The sequence below is a fragment of the Diadema antillarum genome, unplaced genomic scaffold, assembly GCF_040938485.1.
Source record: "Diadema antillarum isolate AM-2024a unplaced genomic scaffold, OU_Dant_1.0 seq00000193_RagTag, whole genome shotgun sequence".
Classification (NCBI taxonomy): Eukaryota; Metazoa; Echinodermata; class Echinoidea; order Diadematoida; family Diadematidae; genus Diadema; species Diadema antillarum.
The window spans coordinates 18,933-43,450 of NW_027271256.1; the positions used below are offsets into that span (position 1 = coordinate 18,933).

The following is a 24,518-nucleotide window of genomic DNA, read 5'->3' on the forward strand; positions in this document are numbered from 1 at the left end:
TAGGCCTGATTTCACGAAGGTGGTATAAATGAAATCATGGTTTAAACCATGGACAAAAACCATGGAGCGCCAAGTGTTGAACGGAATATTTCGTTACGAAATTGGTCATTTCGTTGACAAAATTGGTCATTTCGTTGACAAAATGACCGTTTCGTTAACGAAATTATCATTTCGTGGACGAAATGTTCATTTAGTCACAAAATGTTGTCATTTTGTTACAAAAAAATCATTTCATCGACGAAATGACTGATTTCGTAACGAAATATTCCGTGCGACACTTGGCGCTCCATGGTTTTTGTCCATGGTTTCATTTGTACCACCTTCGTGAATTCGGGCCATAGAGTGTGTACCTAGTCCTTATTTGCTTGGCGCTACAGGTGGATAAGTTTCCCACTCCCAACTCCCAACTCCCACCCCCCCCCCCCCACCATTCCCCACACCTTAGCAGACAGGGGCTCTCATCCAGACCCTTATAAGCACTTGCAAATTATGGCACATTAACACGAAAACACAGCAATACGCACAAGCCCTCAAAATGCTGTACTATGTGTAGTCGGTCATACTCTTGAATACCCCCTGTGTGCAAGACCAGGGAATGTTCCCCACACAATGCAGAGGAGCCGTTAATTTATGTTGCAGGGTCGCAGACATAAAAAGGTGAATGCCTTTACAAATGCATACTATGACAGGGAGTCTGGGCTGTTTGCAAATTTTGTGAAGAGAGTGCATTTAAGTGTGCAGTTTAGTTTTGTGTTGCTGTGCATTTTTTTTTTTTTTTTGTGCTCCTTCTTAAATAGGCCCGTGTTGTTCAGTACTTGAGCCGTGGTGCATTATACAAACATTGTATTGTACTTATGTATGTTTTGTGCATGCGTGGTGAAGTACAACTGTACATTGTAGAGCCAGCAACATCTTCATAAAATCAATGACTTTACATTTGCTAAACACGTACAACTGTACATTTGTACATCACTCGCCCATGATACTGTACCTATGCCTATGAGATTGTATGATAAGTCACTCATCGGTCAAGCCCCCAGGTACATATCCGAATTATTAGTATTCAAATCTCATAGACACACATAATTTGTGCATTTCTAAGGACACTCTTCTTTATATACAAATTCCAACATGAAAAACAAAAGTAACACTGGGAGACAGAACATTTGCCTGTGCAGCTCCCAAACTCTGGAATGATCTGCCATTACACGTCCGGAAATCCCCAACAGTAGCAGTTTTTAAATCACGGCTAAAAACACATCTTTTCATTTAATTGTTCATTATTATCAAACACATCAGAAGCTTTTGCAGTGCAGAAGAATATGTGTATAGGTTTTGTGCTTTATGAATTGATATATTATTATTTTGTTATCATATATGCATCAGTATCATCTCACTGTAGCTTTCAATACAGTGTATAATAAAGTGCAGTTGCGCCCCACATTAACTTTGGATGTCCATACGGTAGGTATGGAGCTATTAAAATGAGACAACTGAATGCTGCAGCAAAATAATGAATTCAGAATAAATTTCATGAAAATTAAAGTTTCCTAAATGTGTATTTACAGTTGAGTAATATTGGTCCTTACCAATACCATACGTACAGTTGTTTAGCTGTTCAGCTGTTATAAATCTGATGGTGATGTCATAAACTGACAATAGATGCTTTAAATAGATCATGATGTCATAAACTCACAATTCTTTCAATGGTTGCACTTTATGTGTACAGATTAAACAGGTATTGTAAGTCATGTTTTGAATGATAGTGTTGCAGTCATAACCTGTTTGCCCAGCAAATATAAAACCAGGTTACATTGTATATTTCAGCACAACATTATAATAAAGTTGATGTGCCAGTTTAAACAAGGAAATTGATAGCGAAAGAAAGTGGGTACCATAGATCAGTAAATCAGGCAACTTTTTGTACTGAGAGAGGAAACTTCCGCTCATTAGATTTTATACTCTTGTGGTTTCTGTTTGAATTTATTTTTCTGTTTTCGATGATACTAGTGAGGAATGACTATTTTTGGGAGATTCCATACTTTGAATTAGTTTCAATCTGATTTCAATGACAGCCCTGCCTTCCTGCTAGTTTGAATTAAAGGGATGTATAGTATTTGTTGAGGTGAGGGCATTCAGATTTTAACTTATTGTGAGGTACATAGAAACCACTTTTTGAAATTACTGTTAAAGAGCATACAATTCTAGAGAAATTCAAAGTTTATTTGATGAAAATTGGGTTTGAAATGGGTGAGATATCAAATAACAAAGTAAAACAAAGCAATCCTAGTAAAATTTGTGGCCTGTCATATTTTATTAGGATAGGTTTGTTTTGGATATCTCGGCCATTTCAAAACCAATTTTTATCCAATTCATAAACTTTGTAATTTCTCTTAGAATTATATGCTCTTTCATATTTCATAAGAAGTTTCTCATATTAAAAAAAAATCACCATCAAGAAAAAAAAGTTGGAAACCTGAAGCCCCATCTCAACCGAACTGTACCATCCCTTTAACTCTTTGTCGATGGATCCATAAAAGTAAAACATGGTATGACATTGTGCTGAAATGCAGAGAAAGAGAGGTAAGTTTGTGTAGGTGTGTGAAACAGTGAGGTTCACAAATTTGCAACTCTGTATTTTGTACCAAAAATGGTGAATGTGACCCAAACACCGTGACTGCGTATTTAAAGAAGCATGATAAAAAAGCAAGCAAACAAAAACAACAAACAAAGTAAAACTTGTCAGATATTGAACATTTTTGGCATCTGTCAAATTGTGAGTTGAGAACCAGTGCATTTAAAGGCATAATTTACCATTTGCAGATGAAACAAAAACCCAGCATTAGTGCTTTAAAATAGTTCTAAAATGTGAGTTAGGGATAGAAAAAAACCACTGTAAAATTTGAATCAGTAAAATCGATCTTGAATACTGTTAGAAAATGCGAACAATAGTTATATGTTTCCAGACTGACTAAACCGTCTACAGTTTTATATACATTTTTTTGAGAAAAATACTGCTACATGTATCTCCTTATAGTTTAGGCTTTATTGCAAAAATTTTATATGGTAGGATGTTCTGTGGTACAGCAGACCTTGTACATGTACATGTACAGGTATTGTACGTATGCATCAAATGTGACAACTCGAATATTTTTAAAATCACTGCTCCCAAAGGTAAAATAGAACCTTTAAACTTTCACCATTGACCTTGTGCAGTACTTCACACGCTATTAAAACTGGCTTTCAACTGTGTGCATTGAGTGCCATTTGACAGCATTGTGCATACTGTGTACCATCCAAAAAAGTCTCTAGAGTAAAAATAAAGTTTTAATGGGACAGTAGCCTTGGCCATATTGGTATCCTTGGTTGCAGCTTTTATTGGTTCTTACATTTTTATGCTGTTGTTTGTGAATTTGAGTGTTTGTTAGATTGTAGGGCCTAATTGTTGCAGATTGTTCAGTACTAAAAGGACTCTGACAGAGTGGTGCAAAAAGAAAGTCCTGTATTAACTACTCCTTTAGCAGAGCAGTTCTTTTGGCCTGGAGGTTCCGTGGCCTGGAGATCCCGTGATTTCTGTACATGTGAAGAAGAACAATAAAGAAAAAAATAAAATACCCCACATGGAATTTCTTGGGATATGACTTGCAATGTTCATGATTACTTTTGCAGAGCTTTACAGCTGATAGCACATTTATGCCCTTCTCATAGCCGATAGCCACAGATGTCTTTAAATGACAATTTTTGAACGATATGGATTACACCTAATCCCCCAAATCCCAAGTACTGCACGTTAGCCGTCATGACCTTTGGTTGGACAGAGTTTTGTATGTTGCTGCACCTGAGTGGGCTTGCTACAACGTATATTTCAGGTTATTGAAACTTTGGATGAATTCTGAATGCCAGACATACACTGTAAATGAAAAGCCTTGTAAAGTTAAGCTACGTTGTAGATTGTACATGTGGCATTAGCCTTGGCTCATAAGGAGTTTAGATGTGTCAAAGGTCAAAGGTTGCATGGAACATTCTGCTATGAGGCACTATTAGAATATTGTGTATCGTCGCGGGGGCGACAAGACCTCGTATCTACAAAATGTCAAATGTTCAGGAGAGCCAAAAAACATGGCGGCCAAAGCACTGTGGCGAATGGGATAGCTTTTCCTTTAACATGCCGTGGTGGCTTCATTTTTGGAGTAAGACAGTTGGGATTTGGACAGGACATCACTTAACCCATTATTTGACTATTTATCCAAAAAAGTCATTTTCACCAAAATTGCAGATACAAGGTCTTGTCACCCCAGCGACGATATCATTTCCTTGTTTGGGGTAATAATGAAGTCAGTGGTGAATATTGTGCTGCTAAAAATACATTTGTGGCTAGACTTTGTACCAGTCTTTTGGGAGACCACTTTAGGCTTTCTATGCACAGGATAGCGTGGGATCTACTTAAAGAAAAATCAACAGTTTTTTTCCTGTTGGAGTGTCATTCCAGGAGATAATATGACAAAGTGTAAATTATCGTCAGGTTCTCCTAAGCCATTTCTGTGCCAGGAACTTCAGACAGTGTGTGCGAGGCTGTGCGCTTTTTTTGTACTGATCAGCTCTCAAAGCACATTAGAGAGAGTTCAATTTCAATTTTTTGCTTAGTCTCGTACCAATGGTGGGGCTAGGGGGGGGGGGGGGAGCCTTAGCCCCACCGTTGGTACCGGACTTTCCTTAGCCCACTTTCTGTTTACACTCGTTTTTGCCAAAGTGGGCTAGCCCCACCGATAATCCCGTACTATCTGGCCCTGCAAAATAGCAGGGTTAGCACTGCAATTGCGGTGCCAAGCAAGTGAATGTAAACAGAATGAAAAAATAATCCGGGGCTAAGCGATGGAGATGAAATCCGACCCCCACTGACCAATCAGAAACGAGGTAATCAAGTGCTGCCGGTGCGTGCGTGTATGTGTACAGTGCACAGCGTAATCATGAATATTCATGTGGTTTGGAAAGTACCGGACGAAGAAATACGAGTGTAAAAAGGTCAGTTTTCTCCTTAGCCCCGGACAAGAGATAGTACGGGACTAATTGGCCAGTGTAAAAAGCTGAAAAAATTGGTACGGGACTAACGATAGTCCTAGGTCAGAGAAAGTACGGTGTTAAGAAACACAAGTGTGAAAAGGGCTTATGTAAGAGTGGGAGGTACATTGTATGTTCACATGGTCATCTTGGCACCGCTAAAACTTCCTTTTCCTCTGATGTCTAGGAATTGCTCCATCAACCACTTACAACTCATTCAGGCACCGCTGAGCATCGTCAGTAGATCTCCATAATTGTTCTTCTTTTTTTTTCATTTGCAAGTACCATTTCACGATAGAAGTTTGACGTTGCATGCCATTATTTGTTGTGGGGCTTTTATTTTTGCAAATTTTGTGAGTTACAATTGTAGACGTGTATTATTAAAAAATTTAACAACAAGCAAAAATATTCATTTGAACAAGATGAATGCAATGTGCGCACATACAGTGTACTGTAATATTTCTTCCTCTATTTGCTGTACCCCACGATCACGAAGTTAATTGCTAAAATGTTGTGAAGTGGCGACTTGCAAACAAAATTAGACACACTAAAAATCTGGTGTGTACAGTAGTTACAATGATAATGAAAAAATACAACAGTGACCTGTGCACAGAAATGTTGTTTGGGGGACTCTTATACCCCTTTCATAAACTCAATTATGCGAATAATATCCACATCATTTGGTCGTAAAATCGGCGCGGGGGGAAGAATTATCCGCTTTTTTTCGACCCTTCTATTATCTGCATAATAGCAGCATCGGGACCAGATTTGGAGTTTATGAACGCAAATCCAAATAATGCGGATAATTGCCGGGGTGCGGTCAAAACGTCACCTGTCTTTCCCGCAGGAGGGACGTGTGCAGTCACCATGACGATTATACGCCTTTTTCAGGACGGGCGCTCGTAAAAATAATGCGGATAATTTTCAGAGTTTGTGAACACATTTTTTATTGAAATGTCCGCATAATTCTTAGGCGGATAATTGGAGGATGAGTTTATGAAAGGGGACTCTTAGAAATTCTGCAAAGTGTGGTATTTCTGTTACATGAAATGAGTTTGCGAATGGGAGCCGATGTTCATTTTCGCGGCGTGATATTTTCGTGAATTGTCACTGGCATTCAATGCATATTGTGTAGACAAGAGCTTTACATAAATTTTGATTTCGCAAATCTTTGCTCTCGCAAAATTTGCGAAATTAAAATGCATGTGAACATACCTCGTTTTCCAGTCTGATAAATTGAAAGCTCTCCTGCAAGGCTGCATTCACATTTATGCAACATACATTGTACTGAGCACTGTATTTTTGAAGTACCGCTGTACAAGTGTACTTCATTGTAGATGTGAATGAGCCTGATGATATGATGGCAAGACATTGTGGTGTTAAAGATTGTTGCATTCCCTTGCGACCAACACGGGAGAGTCTGTAAACTGCAAGAGCTTTATGCAGGAACCCAAGATAGGTTTTTACCTTCCATAAGTTCGCCATCATCATTGTTCTCTAACTTCCATGTCAACTTTTAAGAGAAAAGTCTGCTCAGTGTGAACTGCACTATGGCAGTGCTGCGGTGACGCATACTCTAATCAGTATTAAAAGTAACTGTAGAATTATTGCTGTCTTAATTTAGCCCAGCCCCACCTGTACCATGTCCATGGCATGTCTGCTGGTAGGCAGAAGTACACAATATTGTGCGGCAATGCTTTGTTATTACTTTCCCTATTTTTGTTTTCTTCTTCTTCTTCTTTTTTTGGATCACTAACTCATCGTTGCAATCCACAAATGCAGTGGACCATGTGCGATCAGCCGTTCGGAAGAGAATTTTAGTTCTTTTGTGCAGACATTTATGTATTGTCTTGACGCTGTTCAGCAAAGAGCCAAACTTGGGCTTTTGTAGTGTGCAACTTTACATGCATGCACCATATCTATGTAATGTGTGTGTGTGGTGGTGACGACTTCTGTGTCATTCAAGAGAAATTTTATTTTGTGTGGATGGACAGATAAAAATAGCAATGTGTGAAAAAAAGGACAGAGAGAGAGAAAAAAAATATATATTAAAGGGGGCGGGGCGGAGTAAGCTTGGAATTACAGGTACACAGTAAAAAACAGTTTACATGTACTCTGAATACAATGTATTAATATCTGTTATTTTTTTTATAGACCAAAAAAAAAAAAAAATGAAAAATGAGTATTTGCATCCATATCCAATAATCATGAATATGTTGAAGCCTTGGATAGCCTTGTCTACAAGCATGTATGGTCATTAGATGTCCTTTTTATATCAGAAATCGGAAGATTGTTTGCCTCTTGTGAGTATTTTTCCCCTGAACAACTGGAAAACCAATTTATAGAGAATTAAAAGGTGATATACTTTTGTATGAACATAGTATGTGAAATTACTTGTGCATAGATTTGACACCTTTTAAAATCCCTATTGTAACAGTGAAATTTGGGAGGCATGGGGCGGGCTTATGGCAGGTTCCTCCGATGTGTTGTATAATGTACAGTGTATACTACAGTACTGTATACGCTATAATTTTCGCGGACATAAATTTTCGCGAATTGCCGCTGTCACACATTTTCGCGAATGGTTAAATTCGCGATTGGGGGACCAGAGAAAATATGAAGTGGCAAAGAAAGTGTGAATTTTCAACTTACTAGCAAATAAGAATGATTCTAGTTATGCACTGCATGAAAAAAACTTACCAAACTCTGCTAACTAGTAAGTTACAATTCAACATTTTTGAAGTGGTTAAGTCCATCGCGCTAGATTTCTGACGAGTGGTCCCCTTGCGATAATGGATTGGCTCTCTACAGTATTCGTAAGTAGACGTGGACGTGCTATATGTACGTAAACAAGCTTTAACCATTACAGTATATGGTCTGTTCGGTAAGCCATGACATGGTATACTACTAGTACTGAAATTTTCGTATCATCAAGGCAAGGGATTCATTTTGGAAGGTAATATTTTCGCTTGTTGTTAAATTCGCGAATAGCTCCCGACTCGCGAAATTCACGAAAATAAAACCCCCGCGAAATATATAGCGTATACAGTATGTGTAGGGCCTACATGATGCAAGCAAAGTCCTGCAAATTCAAATGCATGGTTGCCTGGGGCAGCTGTAACTCACTGGTGGGCAACTGAAAATGAATGAGTGCTTCTTGGGTACAGGTTCAATGCACATGTTGATGTCAGATGGTATGCCCAAACACCTGCTCTGGCCAAAAGTGGTACTGTGGTATTCAATACCACATTTGGTAATTCAAATGTAAGCAGTTGGACTATTCTAGTCTATACAAACGTAGCTGCAGCTGAGATTGTTAGTATGTAATGCTTGACTGGTCAGCGATGCCAGCTGTCAAAAGTGATTACAAAGGATTCGTTCTTTTCTTTCTTTTGTAATTATAACCTTGAACCCAGAAAGCTACCCCCCCCCCCCACACACACACACAAATTTACAGTGTAAACTGCAGTCCATACATCGTGGGAATTCTGTTGAGGTCACAAAAAATGGGTGTTGATCGCTCACACTATTCATAAAGGCAAGAAGGGCAAACCCATACAGTATGTATTTAATAGTGCAGTGACTTGGTGACATTGTAAAAGTAATATTTTGACAGATTGTATCACTTACAAATTGTGTCAGCCAATATTGTAACACACAGTAGTATTGGAATGAAGACAGCTTTGTGGAATGGTGCTGTTACATGCTGTAATATCTTGCTATAAAGTCAATTGTAAAGTTGTAGAGTAGAATTAAGACAGAAAGACAGAATGATTAAACAAGACTTCAGTCACACGGCTGTTTAAAACCCGTTGAGGATGAGTCCAGAATATACTCGGGCAGGTGTCTATGGGAAATGCGTGTTGTAGCAAAATCAAACCATCCTCAACGGGTTAAGATAAGTGGGAAGTATTCTTAGTACAAGGTAGTAGAAAATGGTACAATAGCTGAGATTATGTTCAATAACACTGCTTTGAATAGAGGAACAGATATAAAGATTATGGGTTTAAAGATTCTCTCTCATAAGTGTTAGTACTCACAAGGTCATTGAATTGTTAGTGGGTATTAAAGCCGTAAAACTTCACTCTTCTTACTTCGGAATAGGAAGAGAAGAAAGAGATGATTTGGATTATGAAAGTTGATGAATTAGGAATGCCTTCCAAAAAGAGATGTAGTATTTATAGATTCACATGCGTAAAACAAAAACATAGGGTTGCATTACAGGGAAGCTTTTAACCCGTTGAGGACAGACTGGTTTTGCTACAACACGCATTTCCCATAGACACCTGCCCGAGTATACTTGGGACTCGTCTTCAACGGGTTAATAACGCAAGAGTCAGTAGGTGGTACTGTAGGTAGCCTTGAAGTCCAGTTAAAATCGTTATTCCACAAACTGACAGCAGTTTAACACACAGCAGTGTTGCCCTTACAAATTTTATACTGCATCATTTGCTGGGTTCCATCAACAAGGCCAAGTTTAAAGGGACAGTATAATATTGGTGGAGATGAAAATTGGGCTTTTAACTTTTCGCGAGATACCAAGAAAACCTTTATGAAATAGTACAGAGCATACCATTTTAAGAGGAATTCAAAGTTTATTTGAAGAAAATCGGGTTTGGAATGACTGAAACATCTAAAAACAAAGTAAAACAAAGCAAGCATAATAAAATGTGGGTCCCACACTTTATTAGAATCACTCTGTTTTGGATATCTCAGCCATTTCAAAACCAATTTTCATCAAATAAAAGTTGAATTCCTCATGGAACGAAGGAGGTTCCTCATTTATATCTCACCAAAAAATGTTAGAAACCTGAAATTACACTGTAGGTCTCAGCCAGAACTACGGTGTATACGATCCCTTTGACATAGCATAGTGCTTTACTCTGTCAGATAGTATTGTAGGTATAGAGTGTGAAGAATACACAGTACAAGTACAAGTATAGCAGTGGCTTCCCCCTTCCACCATGTAAAGGGGGAATCCCCCCTTTCTGTAGTCAGCAGGGTCTCCCAGTGAGATCAGCCCCACCCCTTCCCAATGGCATATACAGTGTGTATTTCAGGTCAATGCACTATGGTTCCTACAGTCCCAAGCGTTCCACTTACATATAATTATATAACATTGGATGGCCTTGAGATTAATACAAGGAAATATTGGACGAGCTATGCACAAATATTGGACGAGTCGAAGACGAGTCCAATATTTTGCTTAGCGAGTCCAATATTTCCTTGTATTAATCGAAAATAGGACATTCAATATCATCATTATTATCCTACAGAGGATTTTAGCAAAGAATGTTTTCGCTTAGGCCTACCCTTTCTGTCTCCGACTCCGAGTGCTGTTCCTACTGTGTAGTGATCCTGACATGGGGTATGGTACATGTACACTCTTCAGTGCAAGTTAATCCACTTCAGTCTCTGATAAAACAGTGATCTATGTATCCAAGGTAGCCGTCATGTTACTATTAGACCGAGATCTAGCTAATTTAGACCAGAATTAGATGTATTTGTATCCGAGATCTGAGAAACAATTCACGTCACATCTACCGTAGATCGTGAAAGATCGAATTAGGCTACTACTACCACAACTAGTCCTACTGTGCTGTATATAACGTACTTGTACACACGTACATACATGTACAGTAACTGTAATATGCATATCGCGCATGCAAATGCAAGCGCAGCGGCGGCGGCCGGCTACATTATATCGCGCGCGGGCTATCTAGCAGTAGCGCTGAGCATGCAGAGCTGCAGATCAATCGTCGCCTTGCGCCTGCATGCACAAAAAAATGCAACTTGTTTTCATCAAACGTAAATTTAACTTCCTGTTATGAAAGTGATATTTTGAAAAATTGTGTGGATAAACAATTTCACCTAATTGATGTATGAAATTTGTTTGTAAAAACACAGAATTTTAGAAGAAACGATATTCTAGTTAATTCGTGATTGACCAATCACAGACGTTTTTACTTCTTATTTCAGGTCATCTCGTATATATCTCAACCAATCACGGTGCAGTTTATAAAAACTTTGGGGAATCCCCCTCTTGCCGTCCAATATTTTAGATATTGGGCGCCTCGGCAAAAAATATTGGTCGAGTTCAACAAACTTTTTAAGTGGGTTGGAGGTTATGAGGTGCGTCGACAAAATAACACTTGTATTTGGGCTCTAAAAATCCTCTGCATGGATAATAATTGCCAATATTTGACAGTACATTTCCTGTCACTTATAACAAAAAAATACATAAGTTTATGATAAATGCTGCATAATATTATAGTCAATAAAGCAAGAGAATATCAATCAATATTATACTATTTTATGATCAATGGCCCTCTTTTTCACAATTTGAAATTCTGAAATTTGAAGGAAAGTTAAGCTCTCTTTTGTGACCATTCTCTGCGGTTACAATGTAGTTCGACTCCAGTTTAAAATAAAGGCACTTTTAATTCATGGAGATTGTTGTTGCTGTTGAATTTGAATTATCAAAGCTATTTGACTCACTGCTCATATACTGTAGAACAGCTTGTATTCATTGAATCCACTTTATATCTTATATTTGTAGGTAATTTCTCCTGACATAGGATGTATGTAATGTCTAAAAATCTGACTGTTTGAAGATTCACGTTTGGGAGGTTGTCCACCCTTTCATAACTAATTGGTCATCTGTTATTAGGCTGTAGACATGTGCTCTTAATTTTGCCAGCAATTTTGCATCTCAATATTTCATCTTTTTTTTTTTAGTTTGTGGAAATGTCAATTACAAGGGGATTATTGGATTGCTTTTTTCCACTTCTTCTTCTGTTAAGACTCAGTCTTAGTTTTATTGATTGTGCATTAGCCCATAGGATGATGTGAGGGAACAAGAAAAGTACTCATTGCGCGCCTCTGCCGCATTGCATCACGCGGTAATAACTAAAATTGCCAAGCAGGCGATAGAATCATGTAGTATTCATGTTATGTCTCAAAACCTCGTGTAGTAGCCACGGAGCTGGCGTGAAGCTGCAAAGAACAGTACTGTATTCCAGTCAAGTCTACCAAACAATCCCCTTTGTGTCGTAGGGAAAATTTCTTTAAGTCCCAGCTTCCCGCTTCCCCATCTCCTTTCAAGTTCCTCTTCATATCCTTCTACTCAAATTGAATTTTCCTCGCTAGAATTGCGTCATAAGTGGAGAAAAACGGTCAATGCACTTTTCATTTGACGATTTGATGAGTGTCGAATGCTGTTACACATGGCCCAGTGCAGAGGGAGGGATGGGAAACGTTTTTCGACATTTGATGTTGATGGTTTGGTTTGTTGGAGAAAGAACTGTATTGAATAGACACTGCAATGCACATTGCTTTCTTGGCACAAGTACAGTAGTCTTCTTCCAGACTTCCAAATTTTAAGACAAATGCCCTGTATGATGTCTGAAGTATTCTCTATCATTGCTCAATGCAACTCACATTTTTCAAACTTGGAACATTGTTTTATGCTTTCAATCTATGCCTGATACTTTAACATGTATAAATTCATTTCTTTCTTTTGTTGCAGTATCATGTGGAGGAGATTTTTGTGTTGGTTTATAAATGTCCATAGTATGAAATGCTATCCATAAAGTACAGAACCACATCATTTATCAGTTGGCTTTAATGTAAAAAAAAAAAAAAAAAATCTATTGGGTGATCTACACATAAGTTTCGTCCAAATCAGAATTGAAATATGAAAGAAACTGATATCATACTTGTATGAATGATCTTTGTGCATGATAATGGTCTTGTGTGTTTTGTTTTGTAGTGACCAGTGTTTCAACAACTACCATATGTCCCAAAGAAAATTACAACGTGACCCTCCGCAATGATTACTTTGAAAATATGTTAATCAATCCAAATGCAATTTCAGGGTATGAAACTATAACTCATTTCCCACATCTTACAGAAAACCCCATTCGATTTGCTTCAATTGTCAAAGAGAAATGAGGAATTTTGTAGAGCATGTTAGGAATCTCTTCCCTCCAAGTTCTGTTCATTGTGTTCACTATTTGCAAGAGCATCCAAGTGCTAAACTTGGAAGAATCAGACTCATGACATGCTTTTAATAATACAACGATCCACATTTCTCTGTGACCGCTTAACCAAATTGAATGGGGTTTTCTGCAAAATAGAGACCTCTACATTGTAAGATTGAAGTACATGTAGCATTTAGACAGTTTAATCATAGTTGGAGTTATCAATGCAAAAATCTGATTGTAATTTTTTTTTTTGGGACATACTTTATGTGGTGTAGGGAATGAGGAACTTCTTTGAGTAATATTCTCTGATTTTTTCCCCATGTTTGTTTCCCCTTGATTCATACAGGAATTCAGTGGAAACGTATTTCTCGATACATTGCATACTGTAATTGTGGCAGATCAAAGGTATGTACATTGTACACGTGCACATTACATTGTATATCTGTAACACAGTGCCATTCTACTTTATTTATTCGCAAGGACTGACAAAGAAGCCACTCGCAAACTTTACAGCCATAAAGGGTTGCCGTTTCTGGCGAAGAAAAGTGCAAATTCCAGTGCATTCGGCAAAGTTCTCCCAAAGTAGACTCATTGGAAGGGTCACACTGGTAGTTAGCTATGCGGGAACAGAGCACATAAATTTTAAATCATAGTGGCTTACAATTTGCTGTTGGGTTCTCTGATTCTCACCCCCCCCCCACAAAAAAAAAAATGCAGATGACTAAAAGCAATCTTTACTTCCACATTAAACGGGAAAGTCCATTCTGATATTCTGTTACATTGTATAAAAACAAACCAAAACAAAAACATCATGTAGTAGTGACCAAATGAATGAGACCACACTGGTAGTTTTATAAAGATGACGACGATGATGATGATGATAACAACTATGATACATGTATACAATGTACAATGGATATGTACTGCCTACTGGCACATCTTTTTGAGGAATGCATCATTTTGGATGGAAGTGGAGGGGGGGGGGGGGTTGAAATGACAGTTGTGCATCATTAGATTGTTCCGTTGTGGACAACAGCCCAAAAGATTAACCATTCCTCTGCTTTCAATAGCGTGCATACTACACTGTGTAACTTGCCAAACCATTCAGGATATTGGGACATCACTCTGTGAACGTGGTGTGTTATCTTTGGACTGAAATTCCCTCACTGTGACGCCACGATATGATCATTGCAGGAATTCCTGGTGAATATAAGGAAGTATTGTCTCCGTTTACGTACAATTGTTTGTTTCCTTTTGTGCTGTGTGTATTGCTTTCGCATATCATTAACTGTTGCTGCATCAGAAACTGTTCACTTTTCCATGATGGCATTCTATTTATAGTTTTTTTCCGAAAAAAAAATGTTGGCGTTGGATTTTACTCTGTAGCCCTTCTGTCTTTCCCACTTTCAAGTACAATCCAATATTTGTTGGCCGTCCTCAAGTCCTGGCATTTGTAAGGTAAATGTAGTATTGGAATTTGTGCAGGCCATCTTGTTTGTGACGGCGAACTGTATTCTTTAGGATGTGTTGGAATTTGTTGTCTTCACAAGTTCGGAAGAATCCAGCAGGTGGGTGTGCTTGAGTTGAGTTGAGTTGAGTTGGGTTGGGTTGGGTTGGGTTGGGTTGAGTTGAGTTGAGTTGAGTTGAGTTGAGTTGAGTTGAGTTGAGTTGAGTTGAGTTGAGTTGAGTTGAGTTGAGTTGAGTTGAGTTGAGTTGAGTTGAGTTGAGTTGAGTTGAGTTGAGTTGAGTTGAGTTGAGTTGAGTTGAGTTGAGTTGAATTGAGTTGAGGTGTAGTGGTACTTCATGCTGTATAGGGCACACTCCAGCAAACCTGGATATGTATGGAATATGGCACCTGACTAGAAAATTTCATAAAAGTGGATATTTTTGCACGGCTAATTTTTCGCTCTTGGCCGGGTAAGATGAGTTTCGTGTGTTTTTAATTCCGTGGCATCAAGACATCAACTACTGGAAATGTGGCAAGCAAAAATATTTGCATGCTGTTATTTTCGCTCTAGTTTTCTGGTTATGCGAAATGCGCAAAAACACCATGAACACACCATAAAAACGTCCCCTTTTACAGTATTTCATGAACAAGCAGGGGATGACCTTCAATAGTGTCCTTTAATTTTATTATAATGCGTTGCTTGTGTTTCATGAGGAAGTCTTGTTTTTCTTGAGTTTGAGTCCTTTGCTCTCCATTTCTTATCAGTTATTTCAGTTGCAGAGTTTTGAAAAGCCTATCAGTTTGCAGAAATCATTTATAATATTAATCCATAAATTGGCAACATATTCTAACTTCCTAAAGTGTTTGTTTTTCCTCTTTCGAATTTGCAATGTTGCATCATATATTTTGTTTTCTGGGTTTGTGCAGATTTATTGATGAGTGAAACTACTAAACTAGTCCCATAATAGTCATCCCCCAATTGCCAATTTGATGATGACTTAGTGATCCCATCTGCGGTGTTGTTTCCCTGCCTGAAGGACTGGATGAGTTTCATATTACTCCTACATGTGTAGGCAAGATTTAGGGAAGGGAATATGCCTACGTTGTATGACTCTCTCATTCAAAGTGCACAACATACAACAATGTGACATTAGTGATAAGTACCTGTAGACAATAACAGGTCTAATTTTTGTAACAACAATGTGACATTAATGATAAGTACCTGTAGACAATAACAGGTCTAATTTTTGTAACAACAATATGTGTACGTACGTATTTGTACTTTTTATGATGCTTGGTACCCTACATTGACACATAAAAGAGTTTTTAATGTCTCTTTGGAGCACTCTTGAACGTCTTCACTACACCCGTGTACAAGTATCACTGGACTTTCAAATGGCACTTTCGGGCAATTATGCTACATGTATAAACCGTGAAAAAGACGAATGACCGTTTGACACTTGTGGTCACTTTTCCTGTGAAGTGTCATTAAAATGTGTACTTGACTATCAAAACTTTGTTGAGATGAATGAGCGAGTCATTAGTTTGAAAAAAACGAGACATTTACTGAACTCGTGTGAATGGGATGGCATTGTAAGCCTCTTCTGACTTCAGTGTTATAGATGACATTATAACTGTCACTGTATGATCAACTTTGAGTGATTTATGGCATTTAGCCAATGTAATAACAATGAGACAATCAACAAACAAAAGAAAAACCTCACCAGTCAGTTTCGATAGGCAGGGGAGGGTAGGGGGATAGGGGGGGGGGGGGGAGTTGAATTCTCCAATTCAATTGAAGTTCAATAGCAGTCCCCAAAGCTGTTTAATTTAATAGCAGAGATGAGTCTCGTGTTCACTTGGGCAGGTAAATGCGTGCTGTAGCAAAATCAGTTGTCTTCAAAGGACAATATCTTTTATCATATTAATGGCATATTATGCCATTAATAAAAACTCCATGTTTGACTTTTGATGTTTAGTAAGGTAATGGGAGGTGCTTCTGTATGCTTGGAACTGAGTAACAGTCGGTGCTATTTTACGCAGCCATAATAGAATAATGATCCATTTCTGTTTCCTATGTACACCATAGGGAAATTCAAGGATGTTTTGTTGTTGTGTTTTTTCCTATTGACCGATTCTGTGACGCGCTATGTGTATTTTTGGCATGGGCGCAGCCATAGTGGGTGTATCAGCCGACCCCCCCCCCCCTCCGCACTCCCCCACCCCTCTCCCTACATTAGCACGCGCGCAGAATGAAAAACTGCTTTAGCTAATAGGCGTCTCGTACTGAGTGCGCGAATGCTTGCTAGTGCGCGAACCTTTGTTACAAGTGCATGATAAACATGTTGCCCGGGGGTGGGGGAGAGCAGGGGGGGTCGGCTGATACACCCACTATGGCTGCGCCCTGTGCCGTAAAATGTCTGCTGCCTTCAACAAACCTGAATCGGTCAATTAACAGCGTAAACCATTTGTCTCACCAGCTCCCACCCATAGGACTGAATTCACGAAGGTGGTACAATCTTTGTCCATGGTTTAAACCATGGACAAGGACCGTAGTTTTGTATTGGGCACCGAAATGATCATTTCGTTATGAGATGTTATCATTTCGTAACGGAATAGACCATGCAATACTTGATGCCCCATACAAAACTACGGTCTTTGTCCATGGTTTACACCATGGACAAAGATTGTACCACCTTCGTGAATATGGGCCATTAAGTTTCTTAAGGCAAGAATTTACTTGACATTCATCAGGTGTTGCTAGGTAGGGCAAGCCTTCTGCAAGCTTTGTGATTGCCAAGGGTAGTCTTTTGTGAATAAAGAGCTACCATGCATAGAATTTGAATACATGGACAGTCTATTGCAAAGGGGAAGGGGGGGGGGGGGGAGGTTAATGCCTGGTGGCAATGTGCTTCAAAAATATACACTTGTAGGCTCGTAGCATGACTGAGAAACGGAACCATTGCTAGGGGGATTTTGGAGAGCGGTTTCCCAGCCGTGTGCAATGTCCGTATCCCGACCTGCTGCGAATCCTGTGGTCAAATCATGGGGGTGGGATAGAAGGGGGATGGTTGGGGGAAGGGGAGGGGGAATTACCTTGCATCAATGGGCCTGTGTAACAGACTGAGAGATAGACAGACAGATGGACAGACACAATGTAGGACGCACACTGATTAGTCATCAAGGGCAATTAGTGGCGCTAGATGGTAATGGATCCAGGCCATTACCACTGGTCTCTGCCCCCCCCCCCCCCCCCCCACCCTTCCAGACCCCCTATTCCTTCCATAATAAGGACCGGTATGTTGGTGCCTGATATTCCTGGCTGTATATTATAGTGTCAACGAGGTGAAGGGTGAGATAGGCAATGGTATCAAATAGTAGCCTTCTCTTTATCATGTCCCTACTGATGCCCTCACCTACCACCCCCCCCCCCCCCCCCCCCCCCCGTCTCTTTCCACTTTTATATAAGATCTCATCAGCTTTAGGAGCTAATTGATACAGCAAAGAGGGGCAATTTTGGAGCAGGCTGTGTCCATGTCTGCCATCAATGAAATTGGAGACTGCCCATCATTTTTCCTAATCGCTTCTGAATGCTTTCCAAGGCATTCTCATCTGACAGAAAACTAGAAGACATGGTACCACTCTCTATATATACATTGTACAGTGGATGAATGAATGGAATGTTTGTTGTGCAACATATTATAATACACTGAAATAATGGTTTGTACTTCCCCATGGGATAAAATGCACCAGGGATCTCATGCACTACACTCTATCATGTTTTTGGATCATGCTCGCGATGCTTTATGTGCACTCATACATAGTATGAGAACATTGGTGTGTGTCTGTTCAAGTGTGTCCCATTAGCGGACAAGGGAGGGAAAGATTACAGGGTTGAAGTTCAGTGTGCAAAGTATGTTGAGATTGTAATAAATGACCAGATAACAAAGAAATGCTGAGTGCAAAGGTACTGTACATTGTACATAGTGCACACTCCATAAGATGCAATGGAGTATTAAAGGGATCATACAGTTCTGGTTGAGACCTAATTTCAGGTTTCTAACATTTTTAGGTGAGATAATGAGAAATATCATATGAAATATGAAAGAGAATGTAATTCTGTGAGGAATTCAATGTTTATTTGATAAAAATCGGTTTTTAAATGGCTGAGATATCCAAAAAGAGTGATTCTAATAAAGTGTGGGACCGTGTGGGACCCACACTTTGTAACGATCGCTTTGTTTTACTTTATTTTTGGATGTTTCAGTTTATTCCAAACCCAGTTTTCATCAAATAAACTTTGAATTCCTCTTAAAATGGTATGCTCTGTACTATATCATAAATGTTTTCTTGGTTTCTTGCAAAAATTTAAAAGCCCAATTCTCATCTCAACCAATACTGTACTATCCCTTTAAAGGCCAAAAAGGACAACAAAGAAAAGAAAGGAAAGATATGTATAGTCCCCCTGTTCAATCAGGACCTAGTGTAGCTGTATTGATGAAACAGTAGCACTGTAAGTTTTCCAAGGCATGTTATCCATCCTGCATCTGAACTTAATAGACAACTTTGAGCAAAATTTTGACTTCTTGAAGCCGACGACTTGAACAAGCGCATGAGGACACATCGTACCCATGGTTATGCCCCCTTACCAGTCATGGAAAATGCAAGTATGATGGAACAATTAACAGTAACATGTTGGATTTATTTGGAGGACACAGCAGCACCCAGGTAGTGTAGTACAGCATTTACAGAGAGGGTGTGGTGTGTATATGTAGTCCCATATGTTGAACTTCATGTAGTGTAGTGCTTTTCAGTAACTCTTGAAATATTGTGACCCCCTTTTACAGCTGCTTCATAAAATTCAAGGGATTGCTTTGTGATCTCATAGACCAGTTAACTAGTTAACACGTTCTACTTTTCTGTGCTCTGAATATATGCTGTTTCTACTAATCAGAAAGCTTGTGCAAAGCTTTCCTGACTCGGCAACAAGCGATGCATGCAAAGTAGTATTATGTCAAAGTTGATGATGATGATCCACAGCATTTGTATAGCACCGTATCTGTTGTAGAAACATTCAAAGTTCATTAAAATTTGTAGTTTGGTAGTCGCACATCATCAGAAAGATCTTAAAAATGTATTGATAAATTGGCCTTTTTCAACATAAGCAATGAAATCATTTTGTTGTTGCTGCTGTTGTTGTTGTGGTTGTAAAGATAACACTTTGGCTACTTTCTGGGATGGGGGTTGAGGACTGTTTATCCCATTGCTGATAAATGTGAAAGACATTTTCAGAAAAGACGGTTGTCAGAGTGTTTATCAGGAGGCATCTGGGAAAATATTCATGCTTCTATCTCTCCGTCCATATCTGAGTTGAATCGTGAAGTGCAGAATGCATAGATCTATTACCGTTTGTTTGTATATCATGGGAATTTTCTTCAGAGGCGTGTCCATTTACCCAGAGTGTCATATATGATGGGGTGGGGGGGGGGGTTTGAGACAAACTTTAATAATGGAACACAATGCATCACAAATGAGGTGACCATATTGTCCATTTAACCTCGCCCAGTCCAATTTTGTCTTTTTGCAAAAGCTCATGTATCTCATTAATAGCTCACTAGATCTAGTGCTAAACCCCCATTTTTTCCCATCCCCCCATACCAACTTCATACCTGATAATGACAGGGAGACTTCTGCATGGGGGGCTATGCAGAGATTCCAATGCCTGTGTGAAATGAAGTGATAAACTAGGGTTAACTATTTTCATGTGACCAGTGGGGGGGGGGGGGGGGGGAGGTGAGGCATTTCATCAAGAGTTTTGTGAGATTTTTATTTATTTATTTATTTATTTATTTATTTATTTATTTATTTATTTATTTATTTATTTATTTATTTATGTATTTATTTATTTATTTATTTATTTATTTATTTATTCATTCGTTTTAGACAGACCGTTTTAAGCTCTGGAAATCTGTGCATCTGATTGGCTAAGAGCAAATTTGTCAGAAAAAAAAAATCTGACAAAATGCGTGATGAAATGCCCCTAGAGCCTACAAGTTGTACTTCTCAAGACACTTTAGCTATGGAATTCAGTAAAAAGGAGTAAAGTTAACAGGCATTTTTGGGGGGTGATTTTCCCTCCATAATGGCACCTTTTTAATACAATTATTTTCAAGCCAAATTGCTTTCAGATTCCCAGCTTTAGTTTCAGACCTGAACAGGGTAACTTGGTGAAGGGGCACATCATAAAGAGTGACACGACATTTGCTCCTGTGACATATGAATATAAGAACGACCCAAGTCCATGGAAGACCATTTCGAGTAAACTAAAAAAAACTTCATATCTTTTTTGTTTGTCCAATAATATTCTATTTAACTGTGATGGGATGGCAACATTGTATTATACAAATTAGAACATATATTATTATGACAATTAACATTAACATTAATTGTGGAGAGGCCATTTTGTGTGATGGACTTGGGTCGTTCTTTGATTCATATACATGATATTCTGCTATAGAGATGAGAGAAGGACGAGAGAGGGCGCTATAATATGAATGTAAGAATGACCCAAGTCCATCATTCTTACATTCATATAAGATTTAACTTATTTATTTCAGGCATTTCCGGGGGTAATTAGGATTTATCATTTATGCCCAAGATGAGTCCATGCATAAGCTACAATTTCCCATGTCAAACTGAATTTGGCCAAAAATTGGACTTGGGTCGTTCTTATATTCATATACTCAATTGCTCCAGTCTTAATTTCATCCAAGGACTCGTAGTTAGGGTTAGTGAACATTGTGATAGGGTTTTAGGCTTTGTTGTTTGCTGCGAGGATTAGGGTTAGAGTGATGTTTGTGGGTAGACTTTATGTTTGGTTTAGCATGCAAATACTTCATGGGAGCAATTATCACAGGAGTAAAATGTCATGGAACCATTATAAACACCTGTTTGACCCCCTTGACATTGACGCTCAGTGTGTGGTGACTGCAGATTCCTAGAGTTGGGAGTACAGGTGTTCGTTGGATAAACACCAAATTTGCTTCATGAATACAAAACTAACACCGTGATCAAAACCGATAGACCTCTTGTGCGTAGTACGCCCTATTGTTTGCAGAGAGGTTAGATTTCTCAATCCAAGTATTCCACAAAGAACAGGACTACCAGTATTTAAAAAACCCATGTTTAATCCAACAAAACTTCCAATGATATTGAAAAAATAAATCTTATATATTTTGTTTTATATTGTATTAACAGTAAAGAAAAACTGCTATGTAGTCTGTGGTTTATAAAATTCTGTTCGGTGACAGAATTTGAACAAAACGGTCGTGACAATGGAAAAGCAGAAACAGTAGATTAGATGCTGATGAAATTCATTGCAAAAAGACATCTACCGCATTAACTGTTATTTTTGGGATTTTGTACAAATATTTTAGAAGGAAGAGTATTCATTATATGGCCTGTGAGCCTGTTATTGTTGCAAGACTCTCTTGATTCTTATAATCTGTCATTCCATTCTCATACGTTGAGTACTGTACAATGAAACATGAAGGATACAACATGTTTACATTGGAGAGGTAGTAAAATGTGCAGGATCTGCGAGGGTGTGCGCCTTTTTTTGAGTTTGCAATGCTCGGCACTATTCGTGGCAAGATATTGCACTGCCCCATAAAAAATGAATGTGCAACATGTCATTCAACTTAGTGGCACATGTCACACTCTAGCACTCATGCGTGAGCCATAAACCATAACATCTACAGGATTGGGGGGTGGGGGTGGATGGAGGGGGGGGGGGAAACATTCAATGTCTGACCCATGTTGCAGTGGTTGGTATAAATGGCTCGGCAGTGTGATTGAATGCGTGCATAATGCATGCAATATGCTAATTAGCAGCCAGTGTGAATGCATAAAGCGTCAGCGATCCACCTTCCCTACTGTGTAATGGTCGTATTCAAGGTCAGCTTCCTATCTCTGATGACAAGACCAGTCTGCTAATGTATGCAAATTATATGCATACCTTTCAGGGTGATACAAAAATAAATCTGTGCATTTTACCCACTGGCCCTATTGCCCATTTGGACAGGAGGCTTCATACACCTTTAACCCTTCGTATGCTATGAGTGGTGACTGATACAGAAAACCCATTCACCATTGTACACACTGTCCTAAGTCCCTGGCACCAAAGGAGTTCACAGTCAAATGCCCCTTCATTTTACTTGCTCTATTGGAAATTCTTCTTACTCTAGGTTCCCAGAGCAGGTGTATTTTTGGTACCTTGCCTTTTGTGGCAAGGAGTTAACTGTATGTAACAAACTTATTTCTGGCATGAAGCTAACAAGGAGGCTCTCCTCTTCGCAGCACTCATACATGGGAATGGATTCTTAGTTTTGTATAAGTAGATATTGACTTGTACTGAATAAGAAGCAAGTTACAACTATCAAAAAGCAAAGGGGGGGGGGGGGAGCAATTCCAAAGAGTTCAACAGTTACTGTAGGCAGTTGGCATATTCATAGTCGTTATGGCAACAGACAGGAAACGGCCAAATTCCTGTAATTCAGAGATGGGTGAAGCTTCATTTGGGAAAAAGATATCACCAAACTTTCGATGGTGAGAAATATGCCTTATTTCATCATCTGCCTCATACCACAAGCTAAAGATTTTCTCATTAACAAGATCCTTTCACTTGCTGAAACTATTCCAAGGGTTTTAAAAACCCATCAAACCTTTTTATAGCTGCGTAGTTGATTGGATTTATTGGATTTGGATTTGGATTTATTTATTCAATACTCCATAAAAACCATACAAACAAACAGAGAAAATACACTACATATAAGTACAAATACATTACATTTAAATTCATGTCGTCAAATTTGTATAAAATAACTGATATGACTGCAACGGATACAAAATATAAACGTCAACATAAGAAATCATGAAGCATTAGGAACTTGACAGGAAGGCGGTGCCTTATATGAAGCCAAGTCCTTTAACATGTACCAAACGAATATCATATATATTACAAAGTTACAAACAGCAGCACAAAAAAACAAAAACAAAAACAAAAACAAAAACAAAAACAAAAACAAAACATACACACACAAACACATTAAACAAAAAGTATATGTATAATCTTATCAAAAATATTTTTTATGATACATTTATTCTAAAGATTGTCTGTCACTTAAATACTGCTTAAGATGGGTTTTAAAAATCGTAAAAGTCTGACTTGACTTTATTTCCTCTGGTAACTCATTCCATATTTTCGGTCCATTATAAAATATTGACTTTTGATACGAGCTTAATCTTACAAATGGCAAGTGATAATTAAAAAAGTTTCTTGTTATACATGTATGCACCTGGCTATTGAGCTTAAAGTAATTAGTTAATACTCCAGGTAGCATATTATGAGAACATGAAAACATAAATATTGCACTTTGATATATATACATATTATAAATATTAAGAATTTTCAGACGATCAAATATTGGCATTGTATGAGCACGGTAATCGCTATGAGATACAATTCTGATTGCTTTCTTTTGTAATTTAAAAAGCCTCAACATATTTTGTTCACTACAGTTTGCCCAGATTTGTATACAATAATTCAAATAAGGCAGAATTAGAGAATTATACAATAATAATAAAACTTCTTTTGGATACGAATAAAATCTATACAGTAAACCAATATTTTTTGCAAGTTTGTTGCAGACAACATCAGTGTGCTGGTTCCAAGACAATTTTTCATCAATTATTACACCCAAAAACTTAACATATGGAACACGTTTAATAAAAACATCATTGATTTTAATATAAACAAAATCATTGTGTACTTTTTTGTTTGAAAATAACATAAAATTTGTTTTATTTATATTAAGAACAAGCTTATTTATATCTAACCAATAAACTAGCTTTTTTAATTCACTTGCAAATTGTTCCTGTAATATTTGTATATCAGAATTGGACATGAACACACTGGTGTCATCTGCATATAAAATAAACTTTAAACGATCAGACACATTACATATATC

At 38.2% G+C, this 24,518-nt stretch overlaps 1 long non-coding RNA gene across 1 annotated transcript in view; it reads left to right on the forward strand.

Moving 5' to 3' along the window:
• LOC139728693 (uncharacterized) overlaps nt 1-24,518 on the forward strand; it is a 56,138-nt gene that overhangs the window by 15,288 nt on the left and 16,332 nt on the right. Inside the window, exon 2 of the long non-coding RNA XR_011710823.1 lies at nt 13,390-13,448. This is a non-coding gene — a long non-coding RNA (uncharacterized lncRNA). The remainder of the gene's footprint in view (nt 1-13,389; nt 13,449-24,518) is intronic.